Source organism: Rattus norvegicus, chromosome X (assembly GCF_021556685.1).
Source record: "Rattus norvegicus strain SHRSP/BbbUtx chromosome X, alternate assembly SHRSP_T2T, whole genome shotgun sequence".
Classification (NCBI taxonomy): Eukaryota; Metazoa; Chordata; class Mammalia; order Rodentia; family Muridae; genus Rattus; species Rattus norvegicus.
Genome location: NC_141554.1, coordinates 49,366,152 through 49,381,299, shown reverse-complemented (window position 1 = coordinate 49,381,299; position 15,148 = coordinate 49,366,152). Strand labels below are relative to the sequence as shown.

At 40.2% G+C, this 15,148-nt stretch overlaps 1 protein-coding gene across 3 annotated transcripts in view; it reads right to left on the bottom strand.

Annotated features, from left to right (window-relative positions):
• Nucleotides 1-15,148, bottom strand: part of Tbl1x (transducin (beta)-like 1 X-linked) — a 156,664-nt gene that overhangs the window by 128,580 nt on the left and 12,936 nt on the right.

Below are 15,148 nucleotides of genomic sequence, written 5' to 3'. Positions count from 1 at the left end.
GCTTAAAACAAGTAACTAAAAACAAAGTTTGTTTAAAATCAGGTACTACATGCTTGCCGAGTCAGATATTTAAATTTATAGTTTTGTACAACTACAGAAAAATTAGATATAATAATATAAAACAAGCTTGGGATAGATTTAAACGTAAATTAAAATTAAAAGGGTTTAAAATATTTCTTCTGGATAAATACGTTGGCCAAAAACATACAAATATAATTACAATTTTCTCACATTTCCTTGGAGACAAAAAGAAATTAAACCAAGAATACAATCAGTTAGAATTAGACTATTTTGACATTTTGACCTAAAATTATTTGTTACATCCTGAAAAATGTGTTACATCAACCAATCTTTAAAATGTAGTAAAAAGCAAAGCCTAGAACAAGTTCTTCCTCCATGAGCTATTTTATGCTTTGACGTTGTTCACAATTCTAGTTCATTTACACTACCAGCTGAGTAGGTACTTTCATGCTTTCATGAAAAAATCCAATCGGTTTCCACTTCAGGATTTTTTAAACTCGTAATTAAGATTGTCTTAAATTTTAAAGATACCAAATCTTACATTAAAAGCCTTACATTTAAATCTTTAAAACTTAATGACAATTATTAATTAAATGAATTTTGTTTGCTTTTTAGTTTTAAGCTTTCCCTTGATCCGATAAAAGATCAGACTCTGGCAAGAAAAGTAGTTATAACTGAAGAGGCTCCCAAGAGCCTATCCTCTATTAGAGCCATTGTTTCATATAGCATAAAGACAAGGTTTATACAATATTCCAAATTTCTAATGCATGATTAGTAATAAATGAACATCAGCTTGACATCTAAAAATACAGCTGTCTATGTCTTGGACAATCTCTGCTGTCAGGTATGTAAAGATCTGAGCTCAAGGCATTCACAATGCCTCTCCCTAACTAATCAGCAAAGCATAGCCCCAAGCCCCATGAGTCCCCGGGGACTCATTATGTCATATCTGAAACTTTGTCAAATAACCCTTTTATATACATGTCTTTTATAGGACTCATTGCAAGTAAAACCATAATGGTTCTGCTTATGTCAACAAATGAGTTAAAAATTTTAATAGTAATCATGTTACTAGAATCCCTTACTATCCAAAGGGTCAAGCCATCAAATAAATACTAAATTGACAAATTTTTAAAAATTAAAATGGGGGGGTTGGGGATTTAGCTCAGTGGTAGAGCACTTGCCTAGCAAGCACAAGGCCCTGGGTTCGGTCCCCAGCTCTGAAAAAAAGAAAAAAGAGGAGGAGGAGGAGGAGGAGGAGGAGGAGGAGGAGGAGGAGGAGGAGGAGGAGAAGGAGGAAGAGGAGGAGGAAGAGGAGGAGAAGGAGAAGAAGAAGAAGAAAGAAGAAAGAAAAAAATTAAAATGAGGAGTAAGTGGCTAAGCCCATTTACAGTTCCCACATACTACACTACCTTTATGTTATTTTTTTTTTAATTTTCACTTTAAAAGACAATGGTTTTTCTGTTGCCCCAAAACATTTGTCCTGAAGAAGACAACCTAAATAAATGCTAAATTTGAGGGGGGGGGGGGCGGGGAAGAGAGAAGCATTCCAACATTGAGGTGATGTTAATTATGCTTCTGTCTTTTCAGAAAAAAATAAATAAATAAAAAACAAAGTCCCAGATGGCTCGTCATCTGATGCACTGACCAGCACATCCAGAAACCACCAGACAAATGAAACATGTAAAGGCACATGACAAATCCATCAAAAGGAGATGACCCAAGAGGGAGAGTAAGCTGACAACTTGGGCAGACATCAGGACTTTTAGAACTCAGCAAGCTGAAACTTTGAAGAAACAAGGACTAACCTGAATGTTTAATGACTGTGTGGCATGCTAATCTTTGCCAATGCAAAATCCAAATATCTTTTGTTGGAGGAGATAAAGGACACACCTGTGATAGAAGACAGTATGATATTGTTTTGCCATGCTAAGGATTGTTTATAAAGGTTTGTATGGAATAGACCATATTACACTCATTTTGCTCACAGTAAAAATATTAACAAGAATTCAATAGATTTCTTATCCTAGCAATTGTTATATTGTTTATGCTGTAATAACTTTACTGCCTTTAAAGTGTGTTCTGGCTTATCTACAGAACATGATAAAAAAAAAAGACAGTACTCATTATGTGACTATATAATCTTCAATGTATTTAAATTGCTTAAACAAAAGGAGAAATATAGAAGAAAAATAGTAGTCATTTTATCTAGGGTAAACATCAAAATGAAGTAATTATTTTTTAGAAGTACTTAGACCTTAAAGAAATTGTTGGGTTTTTTAAAGTGATTGTTTTCTGTGATTTATAGTTGTTTTGTTTTGTTTTTTCCCCTGAGGGAGCTATATAGCCTTTGCATAACTTTAGTCACAAGATGGTCCTGGGAAACCTGAAATGTCTTATATTATTGAGTACTGCAAACTGTGCACAATAAGGAATGAAATTGCAAAGGTAAGGTGCTCCTTCAAAAAAAAATATAGATTAGATCTGGGTTTTGGTATGAAAAACTTGTTTTACTCTAAAAATTAACTTTTGTATAACAATCAATCTACAAAGTGGTTCAGTGTTTAGTGTTTCAGAGGCTGGACCTCCCTGCAGCCTGCTAGGCCATATTTCATCCTGGAGTGATCCTCTTCCTTTGGTCATTCAATGATAACTCAATTACCAACAAGGTTTAACCATTCTACAAGGGAGAAATGTTCCAGGACAGCCAAAGGAAGAGGGTCACTCCAGGTCTTCCTGGTTCCAGCCCTAGGTAACACTTCAAAGGATTTAAACAGGAATGGGAGACTATCACTTAGGCAGATAAGAGAGTTACAAACAAAGTTTTTTTTTTTTTTGCCAGAATTATTTGAAGCATACCAATGTTATTTTTTTTTCTAAATAGTTGTTGTCTGTGGTCATCTTGCCCACCTAGGAGTAAAATGTCTTTCCTGATAAGAGTTCAGGGGACTTAATAACAGACCTGAATTTAATGATTGTAACCTACTACACACCCAACCTTAAAGTGTCCATTAAGGCTGGTATGTGACTGGTGTGGGGGAATCAGAGCCTAATGGCTGGTCAATCCATGTGAGGAAATATTTCATATCCCAGCATCCAAAATTTCCCTTATCTCTAACAGGCCTGGTTAGCACACTACTTACCGTTGGGGTATTGTTAAGGCACCACTCCTTAGCTAAATTCCACTTAGGTGACTTAACAGTTTCCTAAGCAAAAGTCCTTTATAGCATCAATTCTATAACTTTTAGCTTCTCCTACATCAATGATACAATGCACTAAAAAGGGTGGGGAAGAGTAAACATCCTCCACAACAGGACTGAACTATGTGCAGTCATAGTTTTGGGCTTTTAATTTTTGATGGTTAGAATTACTTCCAAGCCAGGTGTGGTGGCACATGCCTGCAGAGGCAGGAGGAGCTCTGTGAGTGAGTTTGAGGCTAGCCTGGCCTACATATCAAGTTCCAGGACTACACTGAGAGACCCTACCTCAAAATGCAAACAAAAAATTAAAATAAAAAGTAAATAATTAGTTCCAACTCAGCACTCCTGTGTTCGAAGGCTAGAGAGAGGATACAAGGATTGATACTAGCCTTGGCTAGGTAAGTTCCAGGCAAGCCGGGCCTATCATGCAATAAACAAACATAAGCAGAGTACTGAAATTGTGGTTAACTAAGATTGGCTTCCTATCAGAGTTTGAACAGAATCAACTGTGGAAAGTGCAAAAGCAAGAATTTAGACAGATTCACTTGAAGGTTTAGACATCACAGCTGCCTCCTCACATCCACCAAGAAAAAGAAACCTAAAATCATCTAACTGTGCTTCCCTATTCCTGTAGACATCTTAAACTACACTTTCACTCTCCACTCCCAAACTCTGTATGCCTTAGTCCTCAGCACAGGCATCTTATGTGAGTGAAATCTGGTGACACAGCCATTAGTAGCAGCTACAAATGGAAAAAGCTAGAGCCAAAGAGGAAAAAAAAAACCTAGGAAATGAAGGCCAGAGGTCAGTCTTTCCTCTGGGCTGAGTGCTGGCTCTGGAACTGTCTGTCAGGCCAGGTCTCCTCAGGGACTTCTATGACTCAGAGGAACTTTGCTATTTGACCCATCTGTTTAAGGGGGTAGATTGACACAGAGGGAAAAGGGGAAAAAATAAAATTTAGGCCAAGAAGCAAATCTAGGTTATGAAACAGTTAACTGCTTCTTCCTCTCTTACACAAGTCCAAGACCAGATGTGGAGATAGTTCCAAGAAAGCAAAGGACCCACAGGGACTCAAAGTGAACCTCTCTTCTGTACACGGGCAATCACAACAGCCTAACATGGCTGAACATTCCAGGAGGACCATGCTTACCCTCATTTTCAAAGGATGGAGACTCTGAAACAGAAAGGAACCTTTTAAAAAGGTATCAATGTGTTCTTTAATAAATACACACAAGATAGTGCGATGACATGGTTCAGTGGCTAAAGGCACTTGTCACCCCGCCTGCTGATCTAAAAGTTCCATATTCAGAGCCCTCAAGGTAGATGAAGAGAATCAATTTCTGCATCTTGTCATCTAACCTCCAGATGTGTATAATAGTGTATAATAGCTGTATTTAAAAATGCAAAAGAGATTATCAATTTCCCATTACTGAAAATAGATTTTTCCATAACATAGTGATTATGGTTTTCTTTCCCCCCAACTCCTCTCAGAACCTCCATCCCTCCCCCTCTAACCACACCCTTGTTAGAAAACAAACCAGCATCTAAAGATTAATAATACAAATAAATCAGAATGTGACAAAACAAACAAACGAAAAAAATTGAAAGAAAAGCACAAGAAACATAGGCCAGGCTACATATTTTAACAATAAAATTTAAAAAAATTAAAAAAAAAGAAAGAAAAAGAAAAAAAGAATTTGGCTGATTCTTCAAGAACTTTTCAAGAAGGAAAAAATTATCTCACATATATCAACACGGTGCAAGATCATCTACTAAAGATAACTAGGATCATAGATAAAGGTAACCATATTCCTTTACTTCTAGTTACACTAGTATCCAAACTTGATTTTTCTCTATTAGCATCCAAGCCAGCTTTTAATTAATACCATACCCATGCACTTTAGGTTCAATTCCAAGCTACGTAAAAAAGAAAAAAAAATACACAAGGGGCTTGAGGATGTGGCTCAGTTGTTAATGTTTGCCTACCACACTAAAGGCCTACATTTTACACCCAGAACCACATAAACCAACCCAGACATAAAATCCCTTTTAAAAAATAAGTTTAGTTTTTAGAGACAAAACAGAAAAGGATTAAGGATGTAGCTCAGTGATACAATGCTTGCCTAGGATTCAAGCCCTAGCGCTACAAAAATGGAGGGAAGGGAGAAGGGGGAGCAGCCATCTGCACTCACAAGCAAGAAAATCCTTTCTCTACCAAGTATTAGGAATTTCAGGATAGCCAGGCATGATGACACATGCCTGTCATCTCAATTCTCAGGAAGCTGAAGCAGAGAAATCATGAGATTCTAGGTTACAAAGCAAGTAAAATCACTTGCAAACGAAGTTTGCAGTGAGCAGATTCCACAAAGTAGAAGGAGAGAGAACTGCAGACTGATCCTCTGACTTCCATATATGAGCCACTGCACACAAGTACAAATAAGTAAAAGTAAAATAAAAATTTTAATATAATACCTGCCAATCTTAAGCATTTTCTTAAAAAAGAAAATCAAAATTAAAAAAAAGACATTGTTTTGTAACAACTAACATTTTAGTCTAAAAAGACCACCTTATTTTCACACTGATTTTCTTTTTAGGGTTTTTAATTGTGAGAGAATATGTGTTCAAGAATGCAGCTTACCTCAGAGGCCAAAAGAGGATGCCAGATCCTCTAGAACTGAAGTTACAGGTAGTTCTGAGCTACTCAATATGGGTGCTAGAAACCCAACTGAGGTTTCTCTACAAGGGCAGCAAGTGCTCTTAACCACTGAACCATAGCTCCAGCCCCTCCTGTCAATTGTCTTTGACAGAAAACACAGTTGGAAATAAGCTAGACTGGTGACACATTTAATGACATTTGAAACTGATAGACCTATGCTTGGAAAATACTACCCAGCTTTCTCATTTTCTTAATGAAGCCAAGCACGGCAGCCCACACCCCTCTCCCACATCCTAATTTACTTGATGTTTCTATTTCTGTCTCATCATCCTGTCTGCTTGTCCTAATAGCCTAGCAGATGGGTAGTTAACATGGTACAAGGAACAGAGGGGCTGAAGCAATGGCTCAGTTGCTAGAGTGCTTGCCTTTCACATGTCCCCGACACTCCATAAAATTGGATATGAAGATACACACCTATAATCCTAGCACTTGGAAGGTAGAGACAGGATGAATGGAAGTTAAAGATTATCCTTGACTACACAGCAGTATTGAGGCCAGCCTTAAAAACAGGAAATGCTGGAACGGAGGGAGGGAAGGACAGCCCACCCTCCACCAACCCTATCCTTCAGCAGAGACTCAGCTAAACAGTGTCCTTCCACATAAAAGGGAAAGAAGAAAAGGAAAAGGGAGAAAGGAGACTAACAGTGGCATATAAGAGGCTACTCCCTAGATGCTTGAGAAACAGTACCTAACCAGATTGCAACTTTCACTTATGTTGCAACTGATAACATTAGCAAACAAACCAGTAAGTAATTACCATATACCAACTACTCCACAGTGCATGAAAAGTGTTGAAGGTACAAGGGCTGCTATCGAGAATCTAAATCAGTACTCTATGCTCTTGACTATGGATGTTCTGTGAATAGTTGCTTCCAATTTCTTGCTACTATGCTTTTCTTGAAATGATGTACTGTAATTTGAACGCGAACCAAATAAACCTTTATCACCTTTTTTAAAAGGCTACAATCAGGGCTGGTGAGATGTCTAGCACCACTGCCCTTGCCCCCAAATCCTACTTAACATAAAAAACAGCAAGGGGCCCCTTGAAAAGGAAAAAGCAAAAAAGCCAAAAAAAAAAAAAAAAAAACTAAAGTTCATAAGAGAATATCTTATTAAAATCATTTTCCACAGCAAATAAAAGGTTCATTTATTAATCTGAATAATAGGAAGAAATTACTAAAGGTGAAAAAACACAGCTACAAAGAAAAAAATTCACATGTAACAGAAACCTCACCAGCACCCTAGCCTTTCAACTGGTCTTTGCAGAACTATATCTGTGGAATATAACTATTCTGGACAATTAGTTTTTCCCCTAGTGCTGGGGACTGAAGCCAGGGCTTCACACATGTGTTTTACACTAGAGCTATATACTTCCTAACCTGGCCCTTCAGAAAGCCTCACCAACTCCCCTTCCATGTGGCCAATCTTGTAAGACTTGACTCTTCCCTACAAAGTGAATGAAACGGCACCAATGACCTGCTTCTCCTGATGTTTGGTCAAAACACTTTGTTGTTTTAGGAACAACCCTGGCTTCCACCAGTTTGGTGCTAGGCAAGCTCTCCACCTTCAGCCCTAATTGTGACTATGCAAAGCTGCAAATCACAGTCTTAAACCAAGAAGTTCCTTATGTAACCAGCTCTCAGGGCTCTTAGCATCCACCAAGAGCTTATTTCCTGACTTAAGAGTAACCAGACTCTCCTACTTAGGTCATCTTCCCTGCCTCCCACAAACAGCAAAAGCCATCCTGGCTTGCCTGCCCATAATAAACATCTATGCTTGCTCTATCTGCCACATGACTCTCAACTAATATAACCCTCCACCTCCCTAAGGAAACTGTGATTTAGTCAAAGGGATGTTATTGAGAGTGACAAGCAGATATTTTAAATGTGCCTGCATGCTCCCCTAATTTATTTGATGAAAGAAGAACAAAGACTTGCCTTAGGATCTCTTGGCCCCAGTACATGAAAATCATTCAGAGCACAACCTGACCAGACTTTCCTGACACTAGTCAAATCAAAAGCAGCTATGGCTATGTCACTGACTATCAGGCAATTAAGAGACACTAAAAGATGTAATGTTCTGAATAGGGTAGTGCTATTTGTTATGTAACATTATCACAGCAGAAAGCTGACTAATACACTTTAAAATCTTTCTAAAGCATAAAACTCTGATCAGTGAGCCAACTTTAGTTAAGTTTTCTAGTCCTAATCTAATTGGTTTCTTCTACCATTCTGTGGCCCAGGAAATATGGATTTAGGCCCCTACAGAGTCACACACACAGCATCCTCAAACCCTAGGGAATAGGTCTTACCTGCTACTTCTGCAAGTATTGTAGAAGTCTCTTCAAACTCAGTTCAAGACTCAGTGTTAAAGACAGAGTCCACAGAAGTGGCTGTGGTTGAAACTCAGAGAAAGTGCCAACAGCTCAAAGCAGCAAATAGAGATCTTGAGGTTCTTGGGAAAGAAGCAGGGCCCTGCTGTACAAGTAAAAGCCCCACATATAGCCAAAAATCTAAGAGGAAAGGAAATCCTGGCTAAGTATAACTATAAGAAAGGGACAGCCTCTAGAAAACTCAAGGTAAGAAAATAGGGTTGACCTGATGAGCCTCCAAAAAAGAAAGTAGCTTACTGCTATGTACAGACTCCTGACCTTCAAAAGGGTAAAACAGAAGTCTGGAGGGATGGCTCAGCAGTTAAGATACTTATTGTTCCTTCGGATGAAACCTCAGTTCCCAGGAGCTACATGGCAATTCACAACCACCTATATAGCTCTAGTTCCATGCTATCTAGTGTGCTATCTAGTGCTCTCTTCTTGGTTCCCTAGACACTGCATTCACGTGGTACACACACTTACATGCAAACACTTATACATAGAAATACAAAGAAAACAAATAATCTTTAAAAACTACAATGATAAGGTATTACTATGTTGCTTGGGAAGTTTGTAAGTTGATGGCCCTGGAACAAATTTTAAATTTGATTAACCAGAAAAGTACCTTCAGCCTTAGCAACCATAACGAGTATTGATATCCCCATGGACAACTGGATAAAATCAGCTTTGAGGTCAGGAGAAGGAACTCAGTGATGAAGTGATTAGCTAATAAGCACCAGCTTCCAGGTTGCATTGCCAGCAACATAAAATAAAATAAAAATAATCTCTATATCCTCAAACCCAACCCTGGAACATAAATTTGTCTATACATACACAATTGGTGCAGAAAAGTAAACATTTCATAATTTTTCTAATTTTGTGGCTCTGGAATGTTCTACCTGCTTGGCACTCAAATATACCAAATGAATGCCACACATACCTTTGGGAAAGTTCCAGAATCTTCACCACAGAACAGACCTTTCTAACATTCCTAACACTCCACCCAAAATGCACTACCACATAAGACAGAGGTCAGCAGAAGCAGCTGATTCCCTCCCCAAAGAGAACTTGCTGTGTGTGTATTCTTGTGCACATATGCACGTTGGTGTGTGTGTGTGTGTGTGTGTGTGTGTGTGTGTGTGTGTGTGTGTGTGTGTGTGTGTGTACGCGTGCACACGTGTACATGTAGAGGTCAACCTGTGTGTCTTCCTCCGACACTTTCCACCTTACTCTTTTTGACCTAGGATTTCTCAATAAACCAGTAGCCCAAGCTGGCTGGCTGGCCAGTAAGCCCCAAGGATCCTTCTTTCCTTCTTTCCCCATCTCCCCAGCACTGATGGAACCATTGTGTGCACCCATGCCCAGACTTTTACATGGATACGAAGGGCCTCAATCAGAGCCTCATATTTGCACAGCAAGCACTTTACCACACTGAGCTGTTTTCTGAGCAGAGGAAACTAAAAGAAAGATAGAAAGAGAAAGGAGAAAACGGTAGTTCAGGCTCAACTGGCAGCTTAACCACACATGATTTTATACACAATATTGTACCTGTGGATCAATCTCCACACCTAAAATAATCACAAGAGATTCTGACTAGGACTATTCCCTATCATCTTTCACCTCACACCCAAGCTCTCTCTACCCCAACCATTCTTCAATGTGGGTAAGCAAGAAAAAGATTAACTGAAATGCTGGAAAGAGGGCTCACTGTGTAAACTACTTGTCAAGAAAACTTGAGGACCTGAATTCAGATGCCAGCACCCAAGTAAAAACTGCTAAGCATCGTGGTACACACCTCTAATCATAGCTCTGTGTATATAGGGACAGAAAGATGATATTTAGAACTTGCTGGCCAGCAGGCCTGATTCAGTCATCAGCTCCAGGATCACTGAGAGATTCTAACTCAAAAAAACAAGGTTAATGGCAATTAAGGAAGACACTTGAAGAAACCTCTGGCCTCCACATACAAGTATACACACACCCAAACATGTACACATACACAAAAAACTTAACTAATGGGATTTTTGTTTTGTGGTTTTGTTTTGTTTTGTTTTGTTTTTGTTGAGTCAGGATCTTACTATGTAGTTCTGGCTGTCCTGGAACTTGCTACGTAGATCAAGATGGCCTTGAGATCAGCCTGCCTCTGCCCCCCATCCCTGGCTGCAATTTTTTTAATTAAGAGCAAGAAGCAAGGTATTAAGAAGGGACACATATAATATCTATAACTCCACCTTGATGAACTATAAATTCTAAGCAAATCCATAGTGACAGAAAGGAGATCTGTGGTTGACAGAGGCTGGAGGGAAGGAAAGATGGGGGTGATGTCATGATGGTGATGTCAGGATTTCTTTGGAAGATGATGAAAATGTTCTAGAATTAGAAATGCTGAGTAGACTATTTCTTTCCTAGTACACACTAGGAACTTCTCAACTACACACTTTAAAGGGTCAAGTTATATGTACTCTCAGGAAATCTGTCATTGTAAAAGCATAGGAGACCAAAGGTGTAGTTTACCAATACAATGCACACTTACACAAGCTCAAGGTCTGAGGCTCAGTCTGTAGCATCCTCCCCATTTCTATCCAGCCCACCTACCCTCACACTCCTATCCCCCAGTCTCCCTAGTACAACACCCAACCCCCAGGGAAGAAAATCTTAAGCAGTTACCTTATGCTGAGTACACTTATGCTATGACAACCAGGTACTTCAGGTAGTTTTTAATTCCAGCATCCATAGATAGAGTCCTCTTACTATCAAACATTCCATACAAGGAGGATATAGGCTCAGAATAATTAGTAAGTGAAATTTACAGGCTCAGGAAAGGTCAGAAAGTTGTAAGATTGTGTTGGTGAGATATCTTAGCAAGTAAAGGTGCTCCCTGGAATTCACATGGTAGAAGGGAGACCATATTCCCCAAATTGTTCTCTGACCTCCACTCTGGCACTGTGGCAAAGGAGCACATGGTGAGCATGTGCTCATGCACACACTAAATAAATTTTAAGTTGTGAAGTCCACACGTCCCCTCCCTGAGGTCATACAAGTGGTAAGCAATTACTACAGAGGAAAATCTCGATGGTAAAGCTGAGCAAGCAACAAGATCCAGGGGCGCAGCTTTTGTGAGTTGTCACTCACACTATAGTGGGATTTTTAGTGATATAACTGCCTCTGAGTCACCTTTTCTCTTGTAGGTAACCCTAATAAACGCATCAGTTCACCAAGCTAGATTTGGATGAAATCACTGGATTGGTCAGTCATACATAATACACTACCAGAAGTGATTACATGCTTATTCGTGAAATCATCCAAATAAACCCTCTTTCCTACAGCATCATCTGAGCTGGTTATGCTAAGAAGAATGAACTCTGCTCAGCAGCAAGAGAAAAGATGTGGGGCTGAGGTATTGGACTCAGGCAGAGATCCACCTAGAATTCACAGGATGGGTTCCAAGCACCACCTACAAACAAGAAAGGCAGAACCAGGAAGTTGGTAATCATGCAGACTTACTCTTACACAAGTCTATCTTTTCCCCAAATAAACTAAATCAGTGTTATCAAATCTACTGGCCATGAGCTAAACATTTATATGATCTCTAGCTTCTCCAATATGGTCCTGTATCAACTCCTCACAAGAGACTAACCAAGGAATTCAAATGGGGCTGATGCTTGAGTCTGGCTCTATGAGGGGTGAGGGTGCATAATGGATGGAATTGGTTTGGCTATGAAAGAAAAAATAAGCAATGCATTCCATTTACCCATAAGTCCCAGCAGGCACAGTAGTATGTTGCAATCTTAGGCGTAATAGGTAGGATTACCAGCCTGTCACACATAAGTAGGTGCCTACCCATTCCACACTCCATCCAAGGACCATACCAACTACTGGCAGGGATCAATATGGGTAAGCCTCCATTTGATGAGGAAAGGAGTATTTCAAGGCTGGAGGGTACAGACAATTAGCACCCCAGGGGATTCCCAATAGATTCTTCTTGCCACCAAGAAATCAAACCCAGGAGCCATATTCAACCGCACATACAAAAATGGGGAACCTAGTGTCTCAGCTACCAGCAGCCTTATAAGACAAGGAACAGTATAGGAGAGAAAAGTGTCACAAGAAAGAATGAAGTCACAGTCACCATTTATAAGGACTCCCTTGAGGATGAGAGCCCTTCAAAGTGTGTGTGGGCATTCCACCAGCAGCTGCTACAGGGAAGCTGTTAGGAAGGCAGGCCCAGGCACCACCTCCACAAAGAAACTTAAGAGTGGGGCCCGGCTGGCCCTTTGGTATGCTAGCAAGCTCACCAGGGGCCAATTCAACAACCTTCAGTATTGTCAAACATTTACCTCAGGGTCTGAGGCTGTAGCTCAGTGGTAAAGGAATTGTCTAGCAGACACAAAAGGTCAGGTTGGGGGTGGGGAAGAAGAAGGATCAAAGATTATCTGAGGGCAGATGGGGAGAGGGTGTCCAAAGGAACAAGTAAGATTACCAAAAGGTAGTAGGAAACTGGAGAGTAGTAACAATACTTAGTATTTGTTTGTCCTCCAAGTTTTACAGATATTTTACGTGTGCACATGTATGTGTGCCAAAAATTGATTAAATGTATGCTTCCTTCCTACTTTATTTCCAACATAACGAAATAAAAACAAAAATAAAGTAGGTGACGCTAAACAGGCATAGCATGATTCCATAAACATTAAAGTATGAGGCTACATATTTGCACAGGATTGCAGAACTTGGTAGGAAAAAAATCTAAAAAATTACTCTACCCTATAGAACACTGGGTATTCTAGAGTAGCAGAGAAAGAGATTTGCACAGTCTGGGCTCTTTTTAAAGCAGCATTTTTATATTTCCTGTCTTAGAAAAAAATGAATGGATTCTGAGCTGGGATCACTGCCAAACTGGCAACATACTGAGTTCCAGGCCAGCCTAGGCTACATAACAAGCCTGCATCAAAAATACAGAAAAAGAGAGCTATCTCTGAAAGAAAGCCAGGAGCCACAGAGAAATTGCAAGGGAGCAGACAGATCAGTGAGGGCCAGAGTCCTGGAGCAGGAGCAGACAAGAGTTGGAGAGGAGGCTGCAGGCCACACAAATTGCAGCTAGCAAGCGCATGTAAGTGTCAGTCAGGCAGGAACCTTCAGAACAGAACCCACACAATGAAATGCAATTCCTAGAGGGAAACCCCAGGTTCCCAGTTCCTCTATCTGCACTGGTCATTCATTATTTGCTTATTCATGAATAAACACTTCCAAGGGGAGTAGAAAATCACCCCCTCTTCTAAAATGAGCTCCTAAGTCTTACAAACCCTTTGTTTCATAAAAATAGTGCCTACTTGCTGATCAGTAACAGAGGCTTGTGGTTTCTTCTATGAGAACAATCAGAAAGAATCTCTAGGACAGGGGCTTCAGTCTTCACAAAGTGTCTAAGTAGCTCCTTTGTATTGCAGTCAAAAATTGCAAGAGGGTTCAACCAGTCAAGATGCCAGTTACAAAGCCTGAGGAACCTGAGTGTGATCCCCAGGCACAGAAGGAGAGAACAGACTCCACAAGATTTTCAAACACCTAGGGGGTTTGCTGTAGCTCAGTTGGAGTGCAGACCTCGTTTGCATGAAGCCCTGGGTTCCATTCCCAGCATCTGCATATAAAAAGTATAGGGGGCCAGGCCTAGATCTGTCAGCACTCTGGAGGTTGAGGCTTTAAAACTACAAGTTTGAGGCCAGCCTGAGCTACACAGAGATACTCCACCTCAAAAAAAAAAAAAAAAAAAAGGAAAACTGAGGTACTGAGGTGGGAAGACAATTAAACTAGCCCATCAATCACTCCCCTTGGTAAGTCGAGGCCGGGAGACCAGTGCAATATAACAACTCCGAAAGCTTAATTAAAACTAAAAAGAGTTCTAAAATTTGAGTAAACAATACTTATCCAGAGCTTGCTGGGTAGGGTTAGGGAGTCAACTGACTACTGGATAGGATAAGAACTACAATGAGAATGTTATACAACCTTCTACTAGTGAGATTTGCATATGTCATTTAAGAGGGTGACTTTCATGGCATGTCATTTAAACCAACAATGCTGGTGAAAAACAGTCACATGGATTAAAAAGCAGACTAGAGTTCTACATCAAGGGTGGAGGGGATGGAAGAGTATCACTCAGTGAGAGAGAACATGCATAAGGCTCTGGCTTCCATCTCCAGTGCTGCAAAAGAAAAATAAATAAATGAAAATGAGGTCTATGACAAAGGACACATCCCTGAAGCCGGTATCTCCAACAACCAAAACTATAGCAAACACTGAGGGCAAGGCAGAGCAAAACAAAGGGAGCTGCTGCACACTCCACATCCAGGACCATCTTATTTCAAGTCTAGGAGATACACAAAGCCAAACACTAGCTGCTACCCAGGCCCCCTGGTGTGCTTGGGGAAATTCCACTCCCATGAACATCTGGGACACCAGAAACCCACCCACAGAAATACATTTGTTGTCCAAATATAGAACATTGAATGGAAAAGTAAATAGAACAGGAAATCAGAGCGCGAACCAGGAACTGAAAAAAGCAAAGGCATCACAGAAAAACAAGATTAAGGTAATGACCTCCTGCCGCTCATTTACTATGACATGAAGAAAGTAAGACCCCAAAATGACAGATTCAACAGGGCCGGCCATGGAGAGACACAGTTCCACCTTCTTAGGACAATGACACAGAGGATCAGAAGCTTGAGGAGATATGGGGTGGCTCACACCTCTAATACTTATTGGGAGACTGATGCAGGAGGACTGCCTTGAGTTTGGAGGCTAGCCTGGGCTTTGCACTAAATTCCAAGTCACGCTGGGTTGTAGAGTGAGACT